Source organism: Scyliorhinus torazame, chromosome 26, assembly GCF_047496885.1.
Source record: "Scyliorhinus torazame isolate Kashiwa2021f chromosome 26, sScyTor2.1, whole genome shotgun sequence".
Classification (NCBI taxonomy): Eukaryota; Metazoa; Chordata; class Chondrichthyes; order Carcharhiniformes; family Scyliorhinidae; genus Scyliorhinus; species Scyliorhinus torazame.
Window position 1 is genome coordinate 41,183,996 of NC_092732.1, and position 24,645 is coordinate 41,208,640.

The 24,645-nt window shown below is 54.6% G+C and overlaps 1 long non-coding RNA gene across 1 annotated transcript; it reads right to left on the reverse strand.

Annotated features, from left to right (window-relative positions):
- Nucleotides 1-610: 610 nt before the first annotated feature.
- On the reverse strand, nucleotides 611-14,240 carry LOC140403079 (uncharacterized). Its single transcript, XR_011938245.1, has 3 exons — nucleotides 13,974-14,240; nucleotides 1,377-1,540; nucleotides 611-653 (listed from the first exon to the last, which is right to left on the reverse strand). It is a non-coding gene; the product is annotated as an uncharacterized lncRNA (long non-coding RNA).
- Nucleotides 14,241-24,645: the final 10,405 nt, after the last annotated feature.

Here is a 24,645-nt window from a genome sequence, read left to right on the forward strand (position 1 = left end):
AGGTTGGGATTGTTCTCGCTGGAGTTCAGAAGAATGAGGGGGGATCTCATAGAGACTTATAACATTCTGACAGGACTAGACAGGGTAGATGCAGGGAAGGTGTTACCAATGATGGGTGTGTCCAGAACCAAGGGTCACAGTCTGAGGATTCAGGGTAAACCATTTTGGACAGAGATAAGGAGACATTTCTTCACCCAAAGAGTGGTGAGCCTGTGGAATTCATTCCCACAGGAAGTAGTTGATGCTAAATCATTAAATATATGCAAGAGGCGGCTGGATATAGCACTTGGGGAGAATGGGATCACAGGCTATGGGGAGAAAGCAGGATTAGGCTATTGAGTTGGATGATCAGCCATGATGGTGATGAATGGCGGAGCAGGCTCGAAGGGCCAAAAGGCCTCCTCCTGCTCCTATCCTCTATGTATCTATGACACCCTGGCCTTGAGCGCAGTCAATTCCAGCCGGACTTGACCCGGAGTCCCAACACCGGTGAAATTAGATTTCACTTAAAATACCAGAGGTCCTTGGTTGAGCCCAATAATCTAGTCACCAAGTTAAGGCACCAGTAACCTTTTATTATCAACAATATTGTAATTAATCAGACAGAAAATGTAACTCACTATCTACTACCCCTTTCTAACTCGCCCCACTCTCTATATACACGCACACACACAGATACAGACACAAACAACAGAGGGGAAAGTGTGGTGGAAAGGGAACAAAAATAATAAAAATAAAAGGATTAGGATCTTTGATACGCCGGGATGACTTAGTTCCAGTCAATGTCTTTCTGAACTTCAGGTTTTTGTTTTGATACTTCTTCCTTCTAGGCTTAAGATGGTTTTCTCTGGCGAGGTGGTCTACTTCCTCTGCAGACCCAGCATCATTTCAGGTTTACAGCAAAGGACGTGCCGGGCACGCACTGTTTCCAGAGCAATTCTTTCACTTCAGCGGAGAGAGAGAGAGCCGAGTTGTCTCACACAGGAACCAATCACTGATTGTTGTCAGATACAGTATCCCTGGCCCACCCACCGGTTGGCAGTTAACCAACCGGACAGAGTCCCTTCAAAGCTGGTTCCCAAGATCCACTCGGTGCCGAGGAGTCTGGTGTCCCCTCTCCAAAATACAAAACCTGGGAGCACAATGTCCTGGCCAGCAAGCTGCTACAACGTTGAATATTCTGTTTATGGGTCCACGGACCAAAATAATACAAACAAATGGGAACACAGGAAATACACGGGAAGGACTCTTACACAGTGAGCAGGGATGAGGAGTTGTGCACCCGTACATTTATGCTGTTTTTGACACAGGGCAGGTAACAAGCAAGAAAGACAGCCAGATTTCAGATTGGCCCACTGGCGAGAAAGCTTACAAACCTCCTGGATCTGATGTAACTTTCATTCCTGTGCCGTCTGTCTCTGTCACTGCTCCTCGAACGAGACCGCGACCTCCGCCTCCCCCTCCGACTTCTTCTGTAACGATCGTGATAACTGTCCCGACTCTCCCGGTCTGACGAACGGTACCGCCTCAATCGAGGCATCTGCAAAAGATGGTGCTGGGTGAAATGGAGGCGGAGTGAACACTTTTGACGAGATGAACGGTCGGACTCTTCCTATTCCATTCTTTTACAAGCAAACCCAGCCTGTCTTTGAGGAAAGGTGCTATTGCAGTTTAATAACTGAACGTTGCTACTGTTCTGTTAGACGTGGCCTAGAATAAGACTTTTATCACCAATAATGAAAACATCCAGGCTCCATATCAAACAGACTGAAAAGGTACTTCCTTTGGGGGGGGGGGGGGGGGGGGGGGCGAGACGACGGCTCACCGGAGTGCAGAACACACAAGCGTGAAGGGGGGGTAACACACCAGAGTGATGGGGGGGGGGGGAGGGGGGGGGGGGGGGGAGGGGGAGAGAAAGAGGAACACACAATAGTGATGGGGAGGTTCTCTCGGGCGGGGGGGGGAGAGAGAGGGGTAATAGGGTGTGTGCCGCTCTCTCTGCTCCTCACTCACTGGAGTATTGGGGGGGGGGGGGGGTAATCAGGGTGTTCGTTAGGCAGTTGTGGCTAATAAGGATGTATTGGGGTATATTATGGGGTGTATTGGGTATATTGTGGGCTGTATTGGGGTATATTGTGGGATGTATTGGGGTATATTATGGGCTGTATTGGGGTATATTATGGGCTGTATTGGGGTAAATTATGGGCTGTATTGGGGTATATTATGGGCTGTATTGGGGTATATTATGGGCTGTATTGGGGTATATTATGGGCTGTATTGGGGTATATTATGGGCTGTATTGGGGTAAATTATGCGCTGTATTGGGGTAAATTATGGGCTGTATTGGGGTATATTATGGGCTGTATTGGGGTATATTATGGGCTGTATTGGGGTATATTATGGGGTGTATTGGGGTATATTATGGGCTGTATTGGGGTATATTATGGGGTGTATTGGGGTCTATTATGGGGTGTATTGGGGTATATTATGGGGTGTGTTGGGGTATATTATGGGGCATATTATGGGCTGTATTGGGGTATATTGTGGGATGTATTGGGGTCTATTATGGGCTGTATTGGGGTATATTATGGGCTGTATTGGGGTATATTATGGGCTGTATTGGGGTATATTATGGGGTGTATTGGGGTCTATAATGGGCTGTATTGGGGTATATTATGGGGTGTATTGGGGTATATTATGGGCTGTATTGAGGTATATTATGGGCTGTATTGGGGTAAATTATGGGCTGTATTGGGGTATATTATAGGGTGTATTGGGGTATATTATGGGCTGTATTGGGGTATATTATGGGCTGTATTGGGGTAAATTATGGGCTGTATTGGGGTATATTATGGGCTGTATTGGGGTATATTATGGGCTGTATTGGGGTATATTATGGGCTGTATTGGGGTATATTATGGGCTGTATTGGGGTAAATTATGCGCTGTATTGGGGTAAATTATGGGCTGTATTGGGGTATATTATGGGCTGTATTGGGGTATATTATGGGCTGTATTGGGGTATATTATGGGGTGTATTGGGGTATATTATGGGCTGTATTGGGGTATATTATGGGGTGTATTGGGGTCTATTATGGGGTGTATTGGGGTATATTATGGGGTGTGTTGGGGTATATTATGGGGCATATTATGGGCTGTATTGGGGTATATTGTGGGATGTATTGGGGTCTATTATGGGCTGTATTGGGGTATATTATGGGCTGTATTGGGGTATATTATGGGCTGTATTGGGGTATATTATGGGGTGTATTGGGGTCTATAATGGGCTGTATTGGGGTATATTATGGGGTGTATTGGGGTATATTATGGGCTGTATTGAGGTATATTATGGGCTGTATTGGGGTAAATTATGGGCTGTATTGGGGTATATTATAGGGTGTATTGGGGTATATTATGGGGTGTATTGGGGTATATTATGGGGTGTATTGGGGTATATTATGGGCTGTATTGGGGTATATTATGGGCTGTATTGGGGTAAATTATGCGCTGTATTGGGGTATATTATGGGCTGTATTGGGGTATGTTATGGGGTGTATTGGGGTATATTATGGGCTGTATTGAGGTATATTATGGGCTGTATTGGGGTATATTATCGGCTGTATTGGGGTATATTATGGGGTGTATTGGGGTATATTATAGGGTGTATTGGGGTATATTATGGGGTGTATTGGGGTATATTATGGGGTGTATTGGGGTATATTATGGGCTGTATTGGGGTATATTATGGGCTGTATTGGGGTAAATTATGCGCTGTATTGGGGTATATTATGGGCTGTATTGGGGTATATTATGGGATGTATTGGGGTATATTGTGGGATGTATTGGGGTATATTATGGGGTGTATTGGGGTATATTATGGGCTGTATTGGGGTATATTATGGGCTGTATTGGGGTATATTATGGGATGTATTGGGGTATATTGTGGGATGTATTGGGGTATATTATGGGATGTATTGGGGTATATTATGCGCTGTATTGGGGTATATTATGGGCTGTATTGGGGTATATTATGGGATGTATTGGGGTATATTATGGGCTGTATTGGGGTAAATTATGCGCTGTATTGGGGTATATTATGGGCTGTATTGGGGTATATTATGGGATGTATTGGGGTATATTGTGGGATGTATTGGGGTATATTATGGGCTGTATTGGGGTATATTATGGGCTGTATTGGGGTATATTATGGGCTGTATTGGGGTATATTATGGCCTGTCTCTCTCTCTCAGGCCCGGGGTGGGTATTATGGGGTGTTTCAGGGTGGATATTATGGGCTGTCTCTCTCTCAGGCCCCGGGGTGGGTATTATGGGGTGTTTCAGGGTGGATATTATGGGCTGTCTCTCTCTCAGGCCCCGGGGTGGGTATTATGGGGTGTTTCAGGGTGGATATTATGGGCTGTCTCTCTCTCAGGCCCCGGGGTGGGTATTATGGGCTATTTCAGGGTGGATATTATGGGCTGTCTCTCTCTCAGGCCCAGGGTGGGTATTATGGGGTGTTTCAGGGTGGATATTATGGGCTGTCTCTCTCTCAGGCCCGGGGTGGGTATTATGGGGTGTTTCAGGGTGGATATTATGGGCTGTCTCTCTCTCAGGCCCGGGGTGGGTATTATGGGCTGTTTCAGGGTGGATATTATGGGCTGTCTCTCTCTCAGGCCCCGGGGTGGGTATTATGGGGTGTTTGAGTGTGGATATTATGGGCTGTCTCTCTCTCAGGCCCCGGGGTGGATATTATGGGCTGTCTCTCTCTCAGGCCCCGGGGCGGGTATTATGGGGTGTTTTAGGGTGGATATTATTGGCTGTCTCTCTCTCAGGCCCCGGGGTGGATATTATGGGCTGCCTCTCTCTCGGGCCCGGGGTGGGTATTATGGGGTGTTTGAGGGTGGATATTATGGGCTGTCTGTCTCTCAGGCCCGGGGTGGGTATTATGGGCTGTTTCAGGGTGGATATTATGGGCTGTCTCACTCTCTCGGGCCGGGGCGGGTATTATGGGGTGTTTCAGGGTGGATATTATGGGCTGTCTCTCTCTCAGGCCCCGGGGTGGGTATTATGGGGTGTTTGAGGGTGGATATTATGGGCTGTCTCTCTCTCATGCCCCGGGGTGGGGATTACGGGGTGTTTCAGGGTGGATATTATGGGCTGTCTCTCTCTCAGGCCCCGGGGTGGGTATTATGGGGTGTTTCAGGGTGGATATTATGGGCTGTCTTTCTCTCAGGCCCGGGGTGGGTATTATGGGGTGTTTGAGGGTGGATATTATGGGCTGTCTCTCTCTCAGGCCCCGTGGTGGGTAATATGGGGTGTTTCAGGGTGGATATTATGGGTTGTCTCTCTCTCAGGCCCAGGGTGGGTATTATGGGGTGTTTCAGGGTGGATATTATGGGCTGTCTCTCTCTCAGGCCCCGGGGTGGGTATTATGGGCTGTTTCAGGGTGGATATTATGGGCTGTCTCACTCTCTCGGGCCGGGGCGGGTATTATGGGGTGTTTCAGGGTGGATATTATGGGCTGTCTCTCTCTCAGGCCCCGGGGTGGGTATTATGGGGTGTTTGAGGGTGGATATTATGGGCTGTCTCTCTCTCATGCCCCGGGGTGGGGATTACGGGGTGTTTCAGGGTGGATATTTTGGGCTGTCTCTCTCTCAGGCCCCGGGGTGGGTATTATGGGGTGTTTCAGGGTGGATATTATGGGCTGTCTTTCTCTCAGGCCCGGGGTGGGTATTATGGGGTGTTTGAGGGTGGATATTATGGGCTGTCTCTCTCTCAGGCCCCGTGGTGGGTAATATGGGGTGTTTCAGGGTGGATATTATGGGTTGTCTCTCTCTCAGGCCCAGGGTGGGTATTATGGGGTGTTTCAGGGTGGATATTATGGGCTGTCTCTCTCTCAGGCCCCGGGGTGGGTATTATGGGGTGTTTCAGGGTGGATATTATGGGCTGTCTCTCTCTCGGGCCCGGGGTGGATATTATGGGGTGTTTCAGGGTGGATATTATGGGCTGTCTCTCTCTCAGGTCCCGGGCTGGGTATTATGGGGTGTTTCAGGGTGGATATTATGGGCTGTCTCTCTCTCGGGCCCCGGGGTGGGTATTATGGGGTGTTTCAGGGTGGATATTATGGGGTGTTTCAGGGTGGATATTATGGGCTGTCTCCCTCTCTCAGGCCCCGGGGTGGGTATTATGGGGTGTTTCAGGGTGGATATTATGGGCTGTCTCTCTCTCAGGCCCCGGGGTGGGTATTATGGGGTGTTTCAGGGTGGATATTATGGGCTGTCTCTCTCTCAGGCCCGGGGTGGGTATTATGGGGTGTTTCAGGGTGGATATTATGGGCTGTCTCTCTCTCAGGCCCCGGGATGGGTATTATGGGGTGTTTCCGTGTGGGTATTATGGGCTGTCTCTCTCTCAGGCACCGGGGTGGGTATTATGGGGTGTCTCTCTCTCGGGCCCGGGGTGGGTATTATGGGGTGTTTCAGGGTGGATATTATGGGCTGTCTCTCTCTCAGGTCCCGGGCTGGGTATTATGGGGTGTTTCAGGGTGGATATTATGGGCTGTCTCTCTCTCAGGCCCCGGCGTGGGTATTATGGGGTGTTTCAGGGTGGATATTATGGGCTGTCTCTCACCCGGGGTGGTTATTATGGGGTGTTTCAGGGTGGATATTATGGGCTGTCTCTCTCTCTCTGGCCCCGGGGTGCGTATTATGGGGTGTTTCAGGGTGGATATTATGGGCTGTCTGTCTCTCGGGCCCCGGGGTTGGTATTATGGGGTGTTTCAGGGTGGATATTATGGGCTGTCTCTCTCTCTCTGGCCCCGGGGTGCGTATTATGGGGTGTTTCAGGGTGGATATTATGGGCTGTCTCTCACCCGGGGTGGTTATTATGGGGTGTTTCAGGGTGGATATTATGGGCTGTCTCTCTCTCAGGCCCCGGGGTGGGTATTATGGGCTGTCTCTCTCTCGGGCCCCGGGGTGGGTATTATGGGGTGTTGCAGGGTGGATATTATGGGCTGTCTCTCTCTCAGGCCCCGGGGTGGGTATTATGGGGTGTTTCAGGGTGGATATTATGGGCTGTCTCTCTCTCGGGCCCCAGGGTGGGTATTATGGGGTGTTTCAGGGTGGATATTATGGGCTGTCTCTCTCTCAGGCCCCGGGGTGGATGTTATGGGCTGTCTCTCTCTCAGGCCCCGGCGTGGGTATTATGGGGTGTTTCAGGGTGGATATTATGGGCTGTCTGTCTCTCGGGCCCGGGGTGAGTATTATGGGGTGTTTCAGGGTGGATATTATGGGCTGTCTGTCTCTCTGGCCCGGGGTGGGTATTATGGGGTGTTTCAGGGTGGATATTATGGGCTGTCTCTCTCTCGGGCCCCGGGGTGGGTATTATGGGGTGTTTCAGGGTGGATATTATGGGCTGTCTCTCTCTCAGGTCCCGGGCTGGGTATTATGGGGTGTTGCAGGGTGGATATTATGGGCTGTCTCTCTCTCAGGCCCCGGCGTGGGTATTATGGGGTGTTTCAGGGTGGATATTATGGGCTGTCTGTCTCTCGGGCCCGGGGTGGGTATTATGGGGTGTTTCAGGGTGGATATTATGGGGTGTTTCAGGGTGGATATTATGGGCTGTCTCTCTCTCAGGCCCCGGGGTGGGTATTATGGGGTGTTTCAGGGTGGATATTATGGGCTGTCTCTCTCTCAGGCCCGGGGTGGGTATTATGGGGTGTTTCAGGGTCGATATTATGGGCTGTCTCTCTCTCGGGCCCCGGGGTGGGTATTATGGGGTGTTTGAGGGTGGATATTATGGGCTCTCTCTCTCTCGGGCCCGGGGTGGGTATTAAGGGGTGTTTCAGGGTGGATATTATGGGCTCTCTCTCTCTCAGGCCCCGGGGTGGGTATTATGGGGTGTTTCAGGGTGGATATTATGGGCTGTCTCTCTCTCAGGCCCGGGGTGGGTATTATGGGGTGTTTCAGGGTCGATATTATGGGCTGTCTCTCTCTCGGGCCCCGGGGTGGGTATTATGGGGTGTTTCAGGGTGGATATTATGGGGTGTTTCAGGGTGGATATTATGGGCTGTCTCTCTCTCAGGCCCCGGGATGGGAATTATGGAGTGTTTCAGGGTGGGTATTATGGGCTGTCTCTCTCTCAGGCCCCGGGGTGGGTATTATGGGGTGTTTCAGGGTGGATATTATGGGCTGTCTCTCTCTCAGGCCCCGGCGTGGGTATTATGGGGTGTTTCAGGGTGGGTATTATGGGCTGTCTCTCTCTCAGGTCCCGGGGTGAGTATTATGGGGTGTTTCAGGGTGGATATTATGGGCTGTCTGTCTCTCTGGCCCGGGGTGGGTATTATGGGGTGTTTCAGGGTGGATATTATGGGCTGTCTCTCTCTCGGGCCCCGGGGTGGGTATTATGGGGTGTTTCAGGGTGGGTATTATGGGGTGTTTCAGGGTGGATATTATGGGCTGTCTCTCTCTCAGGCCCCGGCGTGGGTATTATGGGGTGTTTCAGGGTGGGTATTATGGGGTGTTTCAGGGTGGATATTATGGGCTGTCTCTCTCTCAGGTCCCGGGGTGGGTATTATGGGGTGTTTGAGGGTGGATATTATGGGCTGTCTCTCTCTCAGGCCCGGGGTGGGTATTATGGGGTGTTTCAGGGTGGATATTATGGGCTGTCTCTCTCTCAGGCCCCGGCGTGGGTATTATGGGGTGTTTCAGAGTGGATATTATGGGCTGTCTCTCTCTCTCGGGCCCGGGGTGGGTATTATGGGGTGTTTCAGGGTGGATATTATGGGCTGTCTCTCTCTCAGGCCCGGGGTGGGTATTATGGGGTGTTTCAGGGTGGATATTATGGGCTGTCTCTCTCTCAGGCCCGGGGTGGGTATTATGGGGTGTTTCAGGGTGGATATTATGGGCTGTCTCTCTCTCAGGCCCGGGGTGGGTATTATGGGGTGTTTGAGGGTGGATATTATGGGGTGTTTCAGGGTGGATATTATGGGCTGTCTCTCTCTCAGGCCCGGGGTGGGTATTATGGGGTGTTTCAGGGTGGATATTATGGGCTGTCTCTCTCTCAGGCCCAGGGTGGGTATTATGGGGTGTTTGAGGGTGGATATTATGGGCTGTCTCTCTCTCAGGCCCGGGGTGGGTATTATGGGGTGTTTGAGGGTGGATATTATGGGCTGTCTCACTCTCAGGCCCGGGGTGGGTATTATGGGGTGTTTCAGGGTGGATATTATGGGCTGTCTCTCTCTCAGGCCCGGGGTGGGTATTATGGGGTGTTTGAGGGTGGATATTATGGGCTGTCTCTCTCTCAGGCCCGGGGTGGGTATTATGGGGTGTTTGAGGGTGGATATTATGGGCTGTCTCTCTCTCTCAGGCCCGGGGTGGGTATTATGGGGTGTTTGAGGGTGGATATTATGGGCTGTCTCTCTCTCGGGCCCGTGGTGGGTATTATGGGGTGTTTCAGGGTGGATATTATGGGCTGTCTCTCTCTCGGGTCCCGGGGTGGGTATTATGGGGTGTTTCAGGGTGGATATTATGGGCTGTCTCTCTCTCAGGCCCCGGGGTGGGTATTATGGGGTGTTTCAGGGTGGATATTATGGGCTGTCTCTCTCTCAGGCCCCGGGGTGGGTATTATGGGGTGTTTCAGGGTGGATATTATGGGCTGTCTCTCTCTCGGGCCGGGGTGGGTATTATGGGGTGTTTGAGGGTGGATATTATGGGCTGTCTCTCTCTCGGGTCCCAGGGTGGGTATTATGGGGTGTTTGAGGGTGGATATTATGGGCTGTCTCTCTCTCGGGTCCCAGGGTGGATATTATGGGGTGTTTCAGGGTGGATATTATGGGCTGTCTCTCTCTCGGGCCCCGGGGTGGGTATTATGGGGTGTTTCAGGGTGGATATTATGGGCTGTCTCTCTCTCAGGCCCCGGGGTGGGTATTATGGGCTGTCTCTCTCTCGGGCCGGGGTGGGTATTATGGGGTGTTTGAGGGTGGATTTATGGGCTGCCTCTCTCTCAGGCCCCGGGGTGGGTATTATGGGGTGTTTGAGGGTGGATATTATGGGCTGCCTCTCTCTCAGGCCCGGGGTGGGTATTATGGGCTGTCTCTCTCTCAGGCCCGGGGTGGGTATTATGGGGTGTTTCAGAGTGGATATTATGGGCTGTCTCTCTCTCAGGCCCCGGGGTCGGTATTATGGGGTGTTTGAGGGTGGATATTATGGGCTGTCTCTCTCTCGGGCCCCGGGGTGGGTATTATGGGGTGTTTCAGGGTGGATATTATGGGCTGTCTCTCTCAGGCCCCGGGGTGGGTATTATGGGGTGTTTCAGGGTGGATATTATGGGCTGTCTCTCTCTCAGGCCCCGGGGTCGGTATTATGGGGTGTTTGAGGGTGGATATTATGGGCTGTCTCTCTCAGGCCCCGGGGTGGGTATTATGGGGTGTTTCAGGGTGGATATTATGGGCTGTCTCTCTCTCAGGCCCCGGGGTCGGTATTATGGGGTGTTTGAGGGTGGATATTATGGGCTGTCTCTCTCTCGGGCCCCGGGGTGGGTATTATGGGGTGTTTCAGGGTGGATATTATGGGCTGTCTCTCTCAGGCCCCGGGGTGGGTATTATGGGGTGTTTCAGGGTGGATATTATGGGCTGTCTCTCTCTCAGGCCCCGGGGTCGGTATTATGGGGTGTTTGAGGGTGGATATTATGGGCTGTCTCTCTCAGGCCCCGTGGTGGGTATTATGGGGTGTTTCAGGGTGGATATTATGGGCTGTCTCTCTCTCAGGCCCGGGGTGGGTATTATGGGGTGTTTCAGGGTGGATATTATGGGATGTCTCTCTCTCGGGCCCGGGGTGGGTATTATGGGGTGTTTCAGGGTGGATATTATGGGCTGTCTCTCTCTCGGGTCCCAGGGTGGGTATTATGGGGTGTTTGAGGGTGGATATTATGGGCTGTCTCTCTCTCGGGCCCCGGGGTGGGTATTATGGGGTGTTTGAGGGTGGATATTATGGGCTGTCTCTCTCTCAGGCCCGGGGTGGGTATTATGGGGTGTTTGAGGGTGGATATTATGGGCTGTATCTCTCTCAGTCCCGGGGTGGGTATTATGGGATGTATGAGGGTGGATATTATGGGCTGTATCTCTCTCAGTCCCGGGGTGGGTATTATGGGATGTATGAGGGTGGATATTATGGGCTGTCTCTCTCTCGGGTCCCGGGGTGGGTATTATGGGGTGTTTTAGGGTGGATATTATGGGCTGTCTCTCTCTCAGGCCCGGGGTGGGTATTATGGGGTGTTTGAGGGTGGATATTATGGGCTGTCTCTCTCTCATGCCCCGGGGTGGGTATTATGGGGTGTTTGAGGGTGGATATTATGGGCTGTATCTCTCTCAGTCCCGGGGTGGGTATTATGGGATGTATGAGGGTGGATATTATGGGCTGTCTCTCTCTCAGGCCCGGGGTGGGTATTATGGGGTGTTTGAGGGTGGATATTATGGGCTGTCTCTCTCTCAGGCCCGGGGTGGGTATTATGGGCTGTTTCAGGGTGGATATTATGGGCTGTCTCTCTCTCAGGCCCGGGGTGGGTATTATGGGATGTATGAGGGTTGATATTATGGGCTGTCTCTCTCTCAGGCACCGGGGTGGGTATTATGGGATGTATGAGGGTGGATATTATGGGCTGTCTCTCTCTCAGGCCCGGGGTGGGTATTATGGGGTGTTTCAGGGTGGATATTATGGGCTGTCTCTCTCTCAGGTCCGGGGTGGGTATTATGGGGTGTTTCAGGGTGGATATTATGGGCTGTCTCTCTCTCTCAGGCCCCGGGACAGGTATACTGGGGTGTTTCAGGGTGGATATTATGGGCTGTCTCTCTCTCTCGGTCCCCGGGGTGGGTATTCTGGGGTGTTTCAGGGTGGATATTATGGGCTGTCTCTCTCTCAGGCCCAGGGTGGGTATTATGGGCTGTTTCAGGGTGGATATTATGGGCTCTCTCTCTCTCAGGCCCCGGGGTGGGAATTTGGGATGTATGAGGGTGGATATTATGGGCTGTCTCTCTCTCAGGCCCCGGGGTGGGTATTATGGGGTGTTTCAGGGTGGATATTATGGGCTGTCTCTCTCTCAGGCCCGGGGTGGGTATTATGGGCTGTTTCAGGGTGGATATTATGGGCTGTCTCTCTCTCTCAGGCCCGGGGTGGGTATTATGGGGTGTTTCAGGGTGGATATTATGGGCTGTCTCTCTCTCTCGGGCCCCGGGGTGGGTATTATGGGGTGTATGAGGGTGGATATTATGGGCTGTCTCTCTCTCGGGCCCGGGGTGGGTATTATGGGGTGTTTCAGAGTGGATATTATGGGCTGTCTCTCTCTCAGGCCCGGGGTGGGTATTATGGGGTGTTTGAGGGTGGATATTATGGGCTGTCTCTCTCTCGGGCCCCGGGGTGGGTATTATGGGGTGTTTGAGGGTGGATATTATGGGCTGTCTCTCTCTCGGGCCCCGGGGTGGGTATTATGGGGTGTTTCAGAGTGGATATTATGGGCTGTCTCTCTCTCAGGCCCCGGGGTGGGTATTATGGGCTGTTTCAGGGTGGATATTATGGGCTGTCTCTCTCTCTCGGGCCCGGGGTGGGTATTATGGGGTGTTTGAGGGTGGATATTATGGGCTGTATCTCTCTCAGGCCCCGGGGTGGGTATTATGGGGTGTTTGAGGGTGGATATTATGGGCTGTCTCTCTCTCTCGGGCCCGGGGTGGGTATTATGGGATGTATGAGGGTGGATATTATGGGCTGTCTCTCTCTCAGGCCCCGGGCTGGGTATTATGGGGTGTTTCAGGGTGGATATTATGGGCTGTCTCTCTCTCTCGGGCCCGGGGTGGGTATTATGGGGTGTTTGAGGGTGGATATTATGGGCTGTCTCTCTCTCAGGCCCGGGGTGGGTATTATGGGGTGTTTGAGGGTGGATATTATGGGCTGTCTCTCTCTCAGGCCCGGGGTGGGTATTATGGGGTGTATGAGGGTGGATATTATGGGCTGTCTCTCTCTCAGGCCCGGGGTGGGTATTATGGGGTGTATGAGGGTGGATATTATGGGCTGTCTCTCTCTCAGGCCCGGGGTGGGTATTATGGGGTGTTTGAGGGTGGATATTATGGGCTGTCTCTCTCTCAGGCCCGGGGTGGGTATTATGGGGTGTTTGAGGGTGGATATTATGGGCTGTCTCTCTCTCAGGCCCGGGGTGGGTATTATGGGGTGTTTCAGGGTGGATATTATGGGCTGTCTCTCTCTCAGGCCCGGGGTGGGTATTATGGGGTGTTTCAGGGTGGATATTATGGGCTGTCTCTCTCTCAGGCCCGGGGTGGGTATTATGGGGTGTTTCAGGGTGGATATTATGGGCTGTCTCTCTCAGGCCCCGGGGTGGATATTATGGGGTGTTTGAGGGTGGATATTATGGGCTGTCTCTCTCTCAGGCCCTGGGGTGGGTATTATGGGCTGTTTGAGGGTGGATATTATGGGCTGTCTCTCTCTCAGGCCCGGGGTGGGTATTATGGGGTGTTTGAGGGTGGATATTATGGGCTGTCTCTCTCTCAGGCCCGGGGCGGGTATTATGGGGTGTTTGAGGGTGGATATTATGGGCTGTCTCTCTCTCAGGCCCGGGGTGGGTATTATGGGGTGTTTGAGGGTGGATATTATGGGCTGTCTCTCTCTCGGTCCCCGGGGTGGGTATTATGGGGTGTTTGAGGGTGGATATTATGGGCTGTCTCTCTCTCGGTCCCCGGGGTGGGTATTATGGGGTGTTTGAGGGTGGATATTATGGGCTGTCTCTCTCTCAGGCCCGGGGTGGGTATTATGGGCTGTTTGAGGGTGGATATTATGGGCTGTCTCTCTCTCAGGCCGCAGCCGCCATTTGGCAGCCCGGCCGCCATCTTGTGGCGGAGGCCGCTCGGGGAGGGGGTCGGCTCCCGGCTCTCCGCTCGCACCCCCCGCACCCCGGCTCCTTCCCTCACTCGCTCACCGTCTTGGCGGCCAGCCCGGTGTGCTTGTCCCACAGGAAATCCGTGGTTGCCGCTGGCTCTGCGGAGCGCCGACTTCACCCTCCGTCTGTCCCTCCGTGCGGCTGCGCAACGTCGGCCCCGCCTCTCGGTGACGCCAGCGCGCCGGCCCCGATCCTGCTACGTGCTTCTGTGACGCCAACGCGCCGGTCCAGATCCTGCACCGTGCCTCTGTGACGCCAACGCGCCGGTCCCGATCCTGCTACGTGCATCTGTGACACTAGCGCGCCGGCCCCGAGCCTCTGTGACGCCAGCGCGCCGGCCCCGATCCTGCTACGTGCCTCTGTGACGCATCAGTGACACTAGCGCGCCGGCCCCGACCTGCAACGTGCCTCTGTGACGCCAGCGCGCCGGCCCCGATCCTGGTACGTGCCTTTGTGACGCATCAGTGACACTAGCGCGCCGGCCCCGACCTGCAACGTGCCTCTGTGACGCCAGCGCGCCGGCCCCATCCTGCTACGTGCCTCTGTGACGCCAGCTCGCCGCCCCGATCCTGCTACGTGCCTCTGTGACACCGGCACCGCCCTCCGCTGCGTCCCACTGGGTCGCCGTGCCCGGGATCGCCCTCCACTGCGTGCCTCTGTGACGCCAGCACGCCGGCCCCGCCCTCCATTTGTGAGGTCGACACTGCGCCCCTCCCCTCGCTGCGCGATGACGTCGCCCCGCCCCCTCCCCCAATCTGCGCCTGCGCGGCAGCCAGAGTCCATTCAGCCCATTGTGCCTCCGTGCTATCCCGCAGGAGAAATCTTCAATGTCTCCCCACGCCCCCAAAAACAAACCTTTTTCACCGTACGGGGTGGGGTAGCGGTGACATCCCCGGAACGGAATCCAGAAAGGGACGCGGGGCCGAAACCGCCCCCCCATCCGGTGTAATTTAAATTCAATTAATAGAATTGTCATCGATTGTTGTTAAAAACCCGCCTGGTTCACTAACGTCTCTTTTTCGGAGGGAAATCTGCAGTCCTCACTCCGGTCTGGCCTACACGTGACTCCAGGACCCCCCCCCCCCCCCCCCCACACACGCACAGCATGGACCACTCCCTCCGAGCCACACGCTCAGGTCAACGGGTCGGCGACAGACGCCGGCCCTCCCCTTGCCCAGCAATGTTCGCACCCCCTTGTGGAAATCTTTCAAAGACTCCATCCCTCCCGCCTTCTCTCCCAGTCCCGGGAGGTTTTTTAAAAATATCTGAATTGGGATTTTACGTTTTGTAATAAGAACTCAACACAGTTACAAAATCGGCGTGGCAGCCGGAGCGGTGTTCTTAAAGAATCCTTGTTTGGGAGCCAGGCGTGAGCAGCAGATCCTTCTTAGAATCAGAGCATTGAGGGAAATTCAGCAAAGCTGGGCAGGAGGATTTGAGGACCAGTCCCCCCTGTGTATGGACCAGTCAGGCCCTGTGTATGGACCAGTCAGTCCCTGTGTATGGACCAGTCAGTCTCTGTGTGAGGACCAGTCAGTCCCTGTGTGTGGACCAGTCAGTCTCTGTGTATGGACCAGTCAGTCCCTGTGGATGGACCAGTCAGTCTCTGTGTGAGGACCAGTCAGTCCCTGTGTGAGGACCAGTCAGTCCCTGTGTATGGACCAGTCAGTCCCTGTGTGAGGACCAGTCAGTCCCTGTGTGAGGACCAGTCAGTCCCTGTGTGAGGACCAGTCAGTCCCTGTGTATGGACCAGTCAGTCTCTGTGTGAGGACCAGTCAGTCCCTGTGTGAGGACCAGTCAGTCCCTGTGTATGGACCAGTCAGTCCCTGTGTGAGGACCAGTCAGTCCCTGTGTATGGACCAGTCAGTCCCTGTGTATGGACCAGTCAGTCCCTGTGTATGGACCAGTCAGTCCCTGTGTATGGACCAGTCAGTCCCTGTGTATGGACCAGTCAGTCCCTGTGTGAGGACCAGTCAGTCTCTGTGTGAGGACCAGTCAGTCCCTGTGTGAGGACCAGTCAATCCCTGTGTGAGGACCAGTCAGTCCCTGTGTGAGGACCAGTCAGTCCCTGTGTGAGGACCAGTCAGTCTCTGTGTGAGGACCAGTCAGTCTCTGTGTGAGGACCAGTCAGTCCCTGTGTATGGACCAGTCAGTCCCTGTGTGAGGACCAGTCAGTCCCTGTGTGAGGACCAGTCAGTCCCTGTGTGAGGACCAGTCAGTCCCTGTGTGAGGACCAGTCAGTCCCTGTGTGAGGACCAGTCAGTCTCTGTGTATGGACCAGTCAGTCTCTGTGTGAGGACCAGTCAGTCCCTGTGTGAGGACCAGTCAGTCCCTGTGTATGGACCAGTCAGTCCCTGTGTGAGGACCAGTCAGTCTCTGTGTGAGGACCAGTCAGTCCCTGTGTATGGACCAGTCAGTCTCTGTGTGTGGACCAGTCAGTCTCTGTGTGAGGACCAGTCAGTCCCTGTGTGTGGACCAGTCAGTCCCTGTGTATGGACCAGTCAGTCCCTGTGTGAGGACCAGTCAGTCCCTGTGTGAGGACCAGTCAGTCTCTGTGTGAGGACCAGTCAGTCTCTGTGTGAGGACCAGTCAGTCCCTGTGTGAGGACCAGTCAGTCTCTGTGTGTGGACCAGTCAGTCTCTGTGTGAGGACCAGTCAGTCCCTGTGTGAGGACCAGTCAGTCCCTGTGTGAGGACCAGTCAGTCTCTGTGTATGGACCAGTCAGTCCCTGTGTGAGGACCAGTCAGTCCCTGTGTGAGGACCAGTCAGTCTCTGTGTATGGACCAGTCAGTCTCTGTGTGAGGACCAGTCAGTCCCTGTGTATGGACCAGTCAGTCTCTGTGTGTGGACCAGTCAGTCTCTGTGTGAGGACCAGTCAGTCCCTGTGTATGGACCAGTCAGTCCCTGTGTGAGGACCAGTCAGTCCCTGTGTGAGGACCAGTCAGTCCCTGTGTATGGACCAGTCAGTCCCTGTGTGTGGACCAGTCAGTCCCTGTGTGAGGACCAGTCAGTCTCTGTGTGAGGACCAGTCAGTCCCTGTGTATGGACCAGTCAGTCCCTGTGTGTGGACCAGTCAGTCCCTGTGTGAGGACCAGTCAGTCCCTGTGTGAGGACCAGTCAGTCCCTGTGTGAGGACCAGTCAGTCTCTGTGTGAGGACCAGTCAGTCCCTGTGTATGGACCAGTCAGTCCCTGTGTGAGGACCAGTCAGTCTCTGTGTGAGGACCAGTCAGTCTCTGTGTGAGGACCAGTCAGTCCCTGTGTGAGGACCAGTCAGTCCCTGTGTGAGGACCAGTCAGTCCCTGTGTGAGGACCAGTCAGTCCCTGTGTATGGACCAGTCAGTCCCTGTGTGAGGACCAGTCAGTCCCTGTGTGAGGACCAGTCAGTCCCTGTGTGAGGACCAGTCAGTCCCTGTGTATGGACCAGTCAGTCCCTGTGTATGGACCAGTCAGTCTCTGTGTGAGGACCAGTCAGTCCCTGTGTGAGGACCAGTCAGTCCCTGTGTGAGGACCAGTCAGTCCCTGTGTGAGGACCAGTCAGTCTCTGTGTGAGGACCAGTCAGTCTCTGTGTGAGGACCAGTCAGTCTCTGTGTGAGGACCAGTCAGTCCCTGTGTATGGACCAGTCAGTCCCTGTGTGTGGACCAGTCAGTCCCTGTGTGAGGACCAGTCAGTCCCTGTGTGAGGACCAGTCAGTCCCTGTGTATGGACCAGTCAGTCCCTGTGTGAGGACCAGTCAGTCCCTGTGTATGGACCAGTCAGTCCCTGTGTGAGGACCAGTCAGTCCCTGTGTATGGACCAGTCAGTCTCTGTGTGAGGACCAGTCAGTCCCTGTGTGAGGACCAGTCAGTCCCTGTGTGAGGACCAGTCAGTCTCTGTGTGAGGACCAGTCAGTCTCTGTGTGAGGACCAGTCAGTCTCTGTGTGAGGACCAGTCAGTCCCTGTGTGAGGACCAGTCAGTCTCTGTGTGTGGACCAGTCAGTCCCTGTGTGAGGACCAGTCAGTCTCTGTGTGAGGACCAGTCAGTCTCTGTGTGAGGACCAGTCAGTCTCTGTGTGAGGACCAGTCAGTCTCTGTGTGAGGACCAGTCAGTCCCTGTGTGAGGACCAGTCAGTCTCTGTGTGAGGACCAGTCAGTCCCTGTGTGAGGACCAGTCAGTCCCTGTGTGAGGACCAGTCAGTCTCTGTGTGAGGACCAGTCAGTCTCTGTGTGAGGACCAGTCAGTCCCTGTGTATGGACCAGTCAGTCTCTGTGTGAGGACCAGTCAGTCCCTGTGTATGGACCAGTCAGTCCCTGTGTGAGGACCAGTCAGTCCCTGTGTGTGGACCAGTCAGTCCCTGTGTGTGGACCAGTCAGTCTCTGTGTGTGGACCAGTCAGTCCCTGTGTGAGGACCAGTCAGTCTCTGTGTGAGGACCAGTCAGTCCCTGTGTGAGGACCAGTCAGTCTCTGTGTGAGGACCAGTCAGTCCCTGTGTGAGGACCAGTCAGTCCCTGTGTATGGACCAGTCAGTCCCTGTGTGAGGACCAGTCAGTCTCTGTGTATGGACCAGTCAGTCTCTGTGTGAGGACCAGTCAGTCCCTGTGTGAGGACCAGTCAGTCTCTGTGTGAGGACCAGTCAGTCCCTGTGTGAGGACCAGTCAGTCTCTGTGTGAGGACCAGTCAGTCCCTGTGTGAGGACCAGTCAGTCCCTGTGTGAGGACCAGTCAGTCCCTGTGTATGGACCAGTCAGTCCCTGTGTGAGGACCAGTCAGTCCCTGTGTATGGACCAGTCAGTCCCTGTGTGAGGACCAGTCAGTCCCTGTGTGAGGACCAGTCAGTCTCTGTGTGAGGACCAGTCAGTCTCTGTGTGAGGACCAGTCAGTCTCTGTGTGAGGACCAGTCAGTCTCTGTGTGAGGACCAGTCAGTCCCTGTGTGAGGACCAGTCAGTCCCTGTGTATGGACCAGTCAGTCCCTGTGTGAGGACCAGTCAGTCTCTGTGTGAGGACCAGTCAGTCTCTGTGTGAGGACCAGTCAGTCCCTGTGTGAGGACCAGTCAGTCTGTGTGTGTGGACCAGTCAGTCCCTGTGTATGGACCAGTCAGTCCCTGTGTGAGGACCAGTCAGTCTCTGTGTGAGGACCAGTCAGTCTCTGTGTGAGGACCAGTCAGTCTCTGTGTGAGGACCAGTCAGTCCCTGTGTGAGGACCAGTCAGTCTCTGTGTATGGACCAGTCAGTCCCTGTGTATGGACCAGTCAGTCTCTGTGTGAGGACCAGTCAGTCCCTGTGTGAGGACCAGTCAGTCTCTGTGTGAGGACCAGTCAGTCTCTGTGTGAGGACCAGTCAGTCTCTGTGTATGGACCAGTCAGTCCCTGTGTGAGGACCAGTCAGTCCCTGTGTGAGGACCAGTCAGTCCCTGTGTGAGGACCAGTCAGTCCCTGTGTGAGGACCAGTCAGTCTCTGTGTGAGGACCAGTCAGTCCCTGTGTGAGGACCAGTCAGTCTCTGTGTGAGGACCAGTCAGTCCCTGTGTGAGGACCAGTCAGTCCCTGTGTATGGACCAGTCAGTCCCTGTGTGAGGACCAGTCAGTCCCTGTGTGAGGACCAGTCAGTCCCTGTGTGAGGACCAGTCAGTCCCTGTGGATGGACCAGTCAGTCTCTGTGTGAGGACCAGTCAGTCCCTGTGTGAGGACCAGTCAGTCCCTGTGTATGGACCAGTCAGTCCCTGTGTGAGGACCAGTCAGTCTCTGTGTGAGGACCAGTCAGTCCCTGTGTATGGACCAGTCAGTCCCTGTGTATGGACCAGTCAGTCCCTGTGTATGGACCAGTCAGTCCCTGTGTATGGACCAGTCAGTCCCTGTGTATGGACCAGTCAGTCCCTGTGTGAGGACCAGTCAGTCTCTGTGTGAGGACCAGTCAGTCCCTGTGTGAGGACCAGTCAATCCCTGTGTGAGGACCAGTCAGTCCCTGTGTGAGGACCAGTCAGTCCCTGTGTGAGGACCAGTCAGTCTCTGTGTGAGGACCAGTCAGTCTCTGTGTGAGGACCAGTCAGTCCCTGTGTATGGACCAGTCAGTCCCTGTGTGAGGACCAGTCAGTCCCTGTGTGAGGACCAGTCAGTCCCTGTGTGAGGACCAGTCAGTCCCTGTGTGAGGACCAGTCAGTCCCTGTGTGAGGACCAGTCAGTCTCTGTGTATGGACCAGTCAGTCTCTGTGTGAGGACCAGTCAGTCCCTGTGTGAGGACCAGTCAGTCCCTGTGTATGGACCAGTCAGTCCCTGTGTGAGGACCAGTCAGTCTCTGTGTGAGGACCAGTCAGTCCCTGTGTATGGACCAGTCAGTCTCTGTGTGTGGACCAGTCAGTCTCTGTGTGAGGACCAGTCAGTCCCTGTGTGTGGACCAGTCAGTCCCTGTGTATGGACCAGTCAGTCCCTGTGTGAGGACCAGTCAGTCCCTGTGTGAGGACCAGTCAGTCTCTGTGTGAGGACCAGTCAGTCTCTGTGTGAGGACCAGTCAGTCCCTGTGTGAGGACCAGTCAGTCTCTGTGTGTGGACCAGTCAGTCTCTGTGTGAGGACCAGTCAGTCCCTGTGTGAGGACCAGTCAGTCCCTGTGTGAGGACCAGTCAGTCTCTGTGTATGGACCAGTCAGTCCCTGTGTGAGGACCAGTCAGTCCCTGTGTGAGGACCAGTCAGTCTCTGTGTATGGACCAGTCAGTCTCTGTGTGAGGACCAGTCAGTCCCTGTGTATGGACCAGTCAGTCTCTGTGTGAGGACCAGTCAGTCCCTGTGTATGGACCAGTCAGTCCCTGTGTGAGGACCAGTCAGTCCCTGTGTGAGGACCAGTCAGTCCCTGTGTATGGACCAGTCAGTCCCTGTGTGTGGACCAGTCAGTCCCTGTGTGAGGACCAGTCAGTCTCTGTGTGAGGACCAGTCAGTCCCTGTGTATGGACCAGTCAGTCCCTGTGTGTGGACCAGTCAGTCCCTGTGTGAGGACCAGTCAGTCCCTGTGTGAGGACCAGTCAGTCCCTGTGTGAGGACCAGTCAGTCTCTGTGTGAGGACCAGTCAGTCCCTGTGTATGGACCAGTCAGTCCCTGTGTGAGGACCAGTCAGTCTCTGTGTGAGGACCAGTCAGTCTCTGTGTGAGGACCAGTCAGTCCCTGTGTGAGGACCAGTCAGTCCCTGTGTGAGGACCAGTCAGTCCCTGTGTGAGGACCAGTCAGTCCCTGTGTATGGACCAGTCAGTCCCTGTGTGAGGACCAGTCAGTCCCTGTGTGAGGACCAGTCAGTCTCTGTGTGAGGACCAGTCAGTCCCTGTGTGAGGACCAGTCAGTCTCTGTGTGTGGACCAGTCAGTCTCTGTGTGAGGACCAGTCAGTCCCTGTGTGAGGACCAGTCAGTCCCTGTGTGAGGACCAGTCAGTCTCTGTGTATGGACCAGTCAGTCCCTGTGTGAGGACCAGTCAGTCCCTGTGTGAGGACCAGTCAGTCTCTGTGTATGGACCAGTCAGTCTCTGTGTGAGGACCAGTCAGTCCCTGTGTATGGACCAGTCAGTCTCTGTGTGAGGACCAGTCAGTCCCTGTGTATGGACCAGTCAGTCCCTGTGTGAGGACCAGTCAGTCCCTGTGTGAGGACCAGTCAGTCCCTGTGTGAGGACCAGTCAGTCCCTGTGTATGGACCAGTCAGTCCCTGTGTGAGGACCAGTCAGTCCCTGTGTGAGGACCAGTCAGTCTCTGTGTGAGGACCAGTCAGTCCCTGTGTGAGGACCAGTCAGTCTCTGTGTGAGGACCAGTCAGTCCCTGTGTGAGGACCAGTCAGTCCCTGTGTATGGACCAGTCAGTCCCTGTGTGAGGACCAGTCAGTCCCTGTGTGAGGACCAGTCAGTCCCTGTGTGAGGGACCAGTCAGTCCCTGTGTGAGGACCAGTCAGTCTCTGTGTGAGGACCAGTCAGTCCCTGTGTGAGGACCAGTCAGTCCCTGTGTATGGACCAGTCAGTCCCTGTGTGAGGACCAGTCAGTCCCTGTGTGAGGACCAGTCAGTCCTGTGTGAGGACCAGTCAGTCCCTGTGTGAGGACCAGTCAGTCCCTGTGTATGGACCAGTCAGTCCTGTGTGATGGACCAGTCAGTCCCCTGTGTATGGACCAGTCAGTCCCTGTGTGAGGACCAGTCAGTCTCTGTGTGAGGACCAGTCAGTCCCTGTGTGAGGACCAGTCAAGTCCCTGTGTGAGGACCAGTCAGTCCCTTGTGTGAGGACCAGTCAGTCCCTGTGTGAGGACCAGTCAGTCTCTGTGTGAGGACCAGTCAGTCCTCTGTGTGAGGACCAGTCAGTCCCTGTGTATGGACCAGTCAGTCCCTGTGTGAGGACCAGTCAGTCCCTGTGTGAGGACAGTCAGTCCCTGTGTGAGGACCAGTCAGTCCCTGTGTGAGGACCAGTCAGTCCCTGTGTGAGGACCAGTCAGTCTCTGTGTATGGACCAGTCAGTCTCTGTGTGAGGACCAGTCAGTCCCTGTGTGAGGACCAGTCAGTCCCTGTGTATGGACCAGTCAGTCCCTGTGTGAGGACCAGTCAGTCTCTGTGTGAGGACCAGTCAGTCCCTGTGTATGGACCAGTCAGTCTCTGTGTGTGACCAGTCAGTCTCGTGTGAGGACCAGTCAGTCCCTGTGTGAGGACCAGTCAGTCCCTGTGTATGGACCAGGTCAGTCCCTGTGTGAGGACCAGTCAGTCCCTGTGTGAGGACCAGTCAGTCCTGTGTGAGGACCAGTCAGTCCTCTGTGTGAGGACAGTCAGTCCCTGTGTGAGGACCAGTCAGTCCCTGTGTGAGGACCAGTCAGTCTCTGTGTGAGGACCAGTCAGTCCCTGTGTGAGGACCAGTCAGTCCCTGTGTGAGGACCAGTCAGTCTCTGTGTATGGACCAGTCAGTCCCTGTGTGAGGACCAGTCAGAACCTGTGTGAGGACCAGTCAGTCCTCTGTGTATGGACCAGTCAGTCCCTGTGTGAGGACCAGTCAGTCCCTGTGTATGGACCAGTCAGTCTCTGTGTGAGGACCAGTCAGTCCTGTGTATGGACCAGTCAGTCCCTGTGTGAGGACCAGTCAGTCCCTGTGTGAGGACCAGTCAGTCCCTGTGTATGGACCAGTCAGTCCCTGTGTGTGGACCAGTCAGTCCTGTGTGAGGACCAGTCAGTCTCTGTGTGAGGACCAGTCAGTCCCTGTGTATGGACCAGTCAGTCCCTGTGTGTGGACCAGTCAGTCCCTGTGTGAGGACCAGTCAGTCTCTGTGTGAGGACCAGTCAGTCCCTGTGTGAGGACCAGTCAGTCTCTGTGTGAGGACCAGTCAGTCCTGTGTATGGACCAGTCAGTCCCTGTGTGAGGACCAGTCAGTCCTCTGTGTGAGGACCAGTCAGTCTCTGTGTGAGGACCAGTCAGTCCCTGTGTGAGGACCAGTCAGTCCCTGTGTGAGGACCAGTCAGTCCCTGTGTGAGGACCAGTCAGTCCCTGTGTATGGACCAGTCAGTCCCTGTGTGAGGACCAGTCAGTCCTGTGTGAGGACCAGTCAGTCCCTGTGTGAGGACCAGTCAGTCCCTGTGTATGGACCAGTCAGTCCCTGTGTATGGACCAGTCAGTCCCTGTGTGAGGACCAGTCAGTCCCTGTGTGAGGACCAGTCAGTCCCTGTGTGAGGACCAGTCAGTCCTGTGTGAGGACCAGTCAGTCCCTGTGTGAGGACCAGTCAGTCTCTGTGTGAGGACCAGTCAGTCTCTGTGTGAGGACCAGTCAGTCTCTGTGTATGGACCAGTCAGTCCCTGTGTGTGGACCAGTCAGTCCCTGTGTGAGGACCAGTCAGTCCCTGTGTGAGGACCAGTCAGTCCCTGTGTGAGGACCAGTCAGTCCTGTGTGAGGACCAGTCAGTCCCTGTGTATGGACCAGTCAGTCCCTGTGTGAGGACCAGTCAGTCCCTGTGTGAGGACCAGTCAGTCTCTGTGTGAGGACCAGTCAGTCCCTGTGTGAGGACCAGTCAGTCCCTGTGTGAGGACCAGTCAGTCCCTGTGTGAGGGACCAGTCAGTCTCTGTGTGAGGACCAGTCAGTCTCTGTGTGAGGACCAGTCAGTCCTGTGTGAGGACCAGTCAGTCCCTGTGTGAGGACCAGTCAGTCCCTGTGTGAGGGACCAGTCAGTCTCTGTGTGAGGACCAGTCAGTCTCTGTGTGAGGACCAGTCAGTCTCTGTGTGAGGACCAGTCAGTCCTCGTGTGAGGACCAGTCAGTCCCTGTGTGAGGACCAGTCAGTCTCTGTGTGAGGGACCAGTCAGTCCTGTGTGAGGACCAGTCAGTCCTGTGTGAGGACCATCCAGTCGCTCCTGTGTGAGGACCAGTCAGTCCCTGTGTGAGGACCAGTCAGTCCCTGTGTATGGACCAGTCAGTCCTGTGTGAGGACCAGTCAGTCCCTGTGTGAGGACCAGTCAGTCCCTGTGTGAGGACCAGTCAGTCTCCTGTGTGTGGACCAGTCAGTCCTGTGTGTGGACCAGTCAGTCTCTGTGTGTGGACCAGTCAGTCCCTGTGTGAGGACCAGTCAGTCTCTGTGTGAGACCAGTCAGTCCTGTGTGAGGACCAGGTCATCTCTGTGTGAGGACCAGTCAGTCCCTGTGTGAGGACCAGTCAGTCCCTGTGTATGGACCAGTCAGTCCCTGTGTGAGGACCAGTCAGTCTCTGTGTATGGACCAGTCAGTCTCTGTGTGAGGACCAGTCAGTCC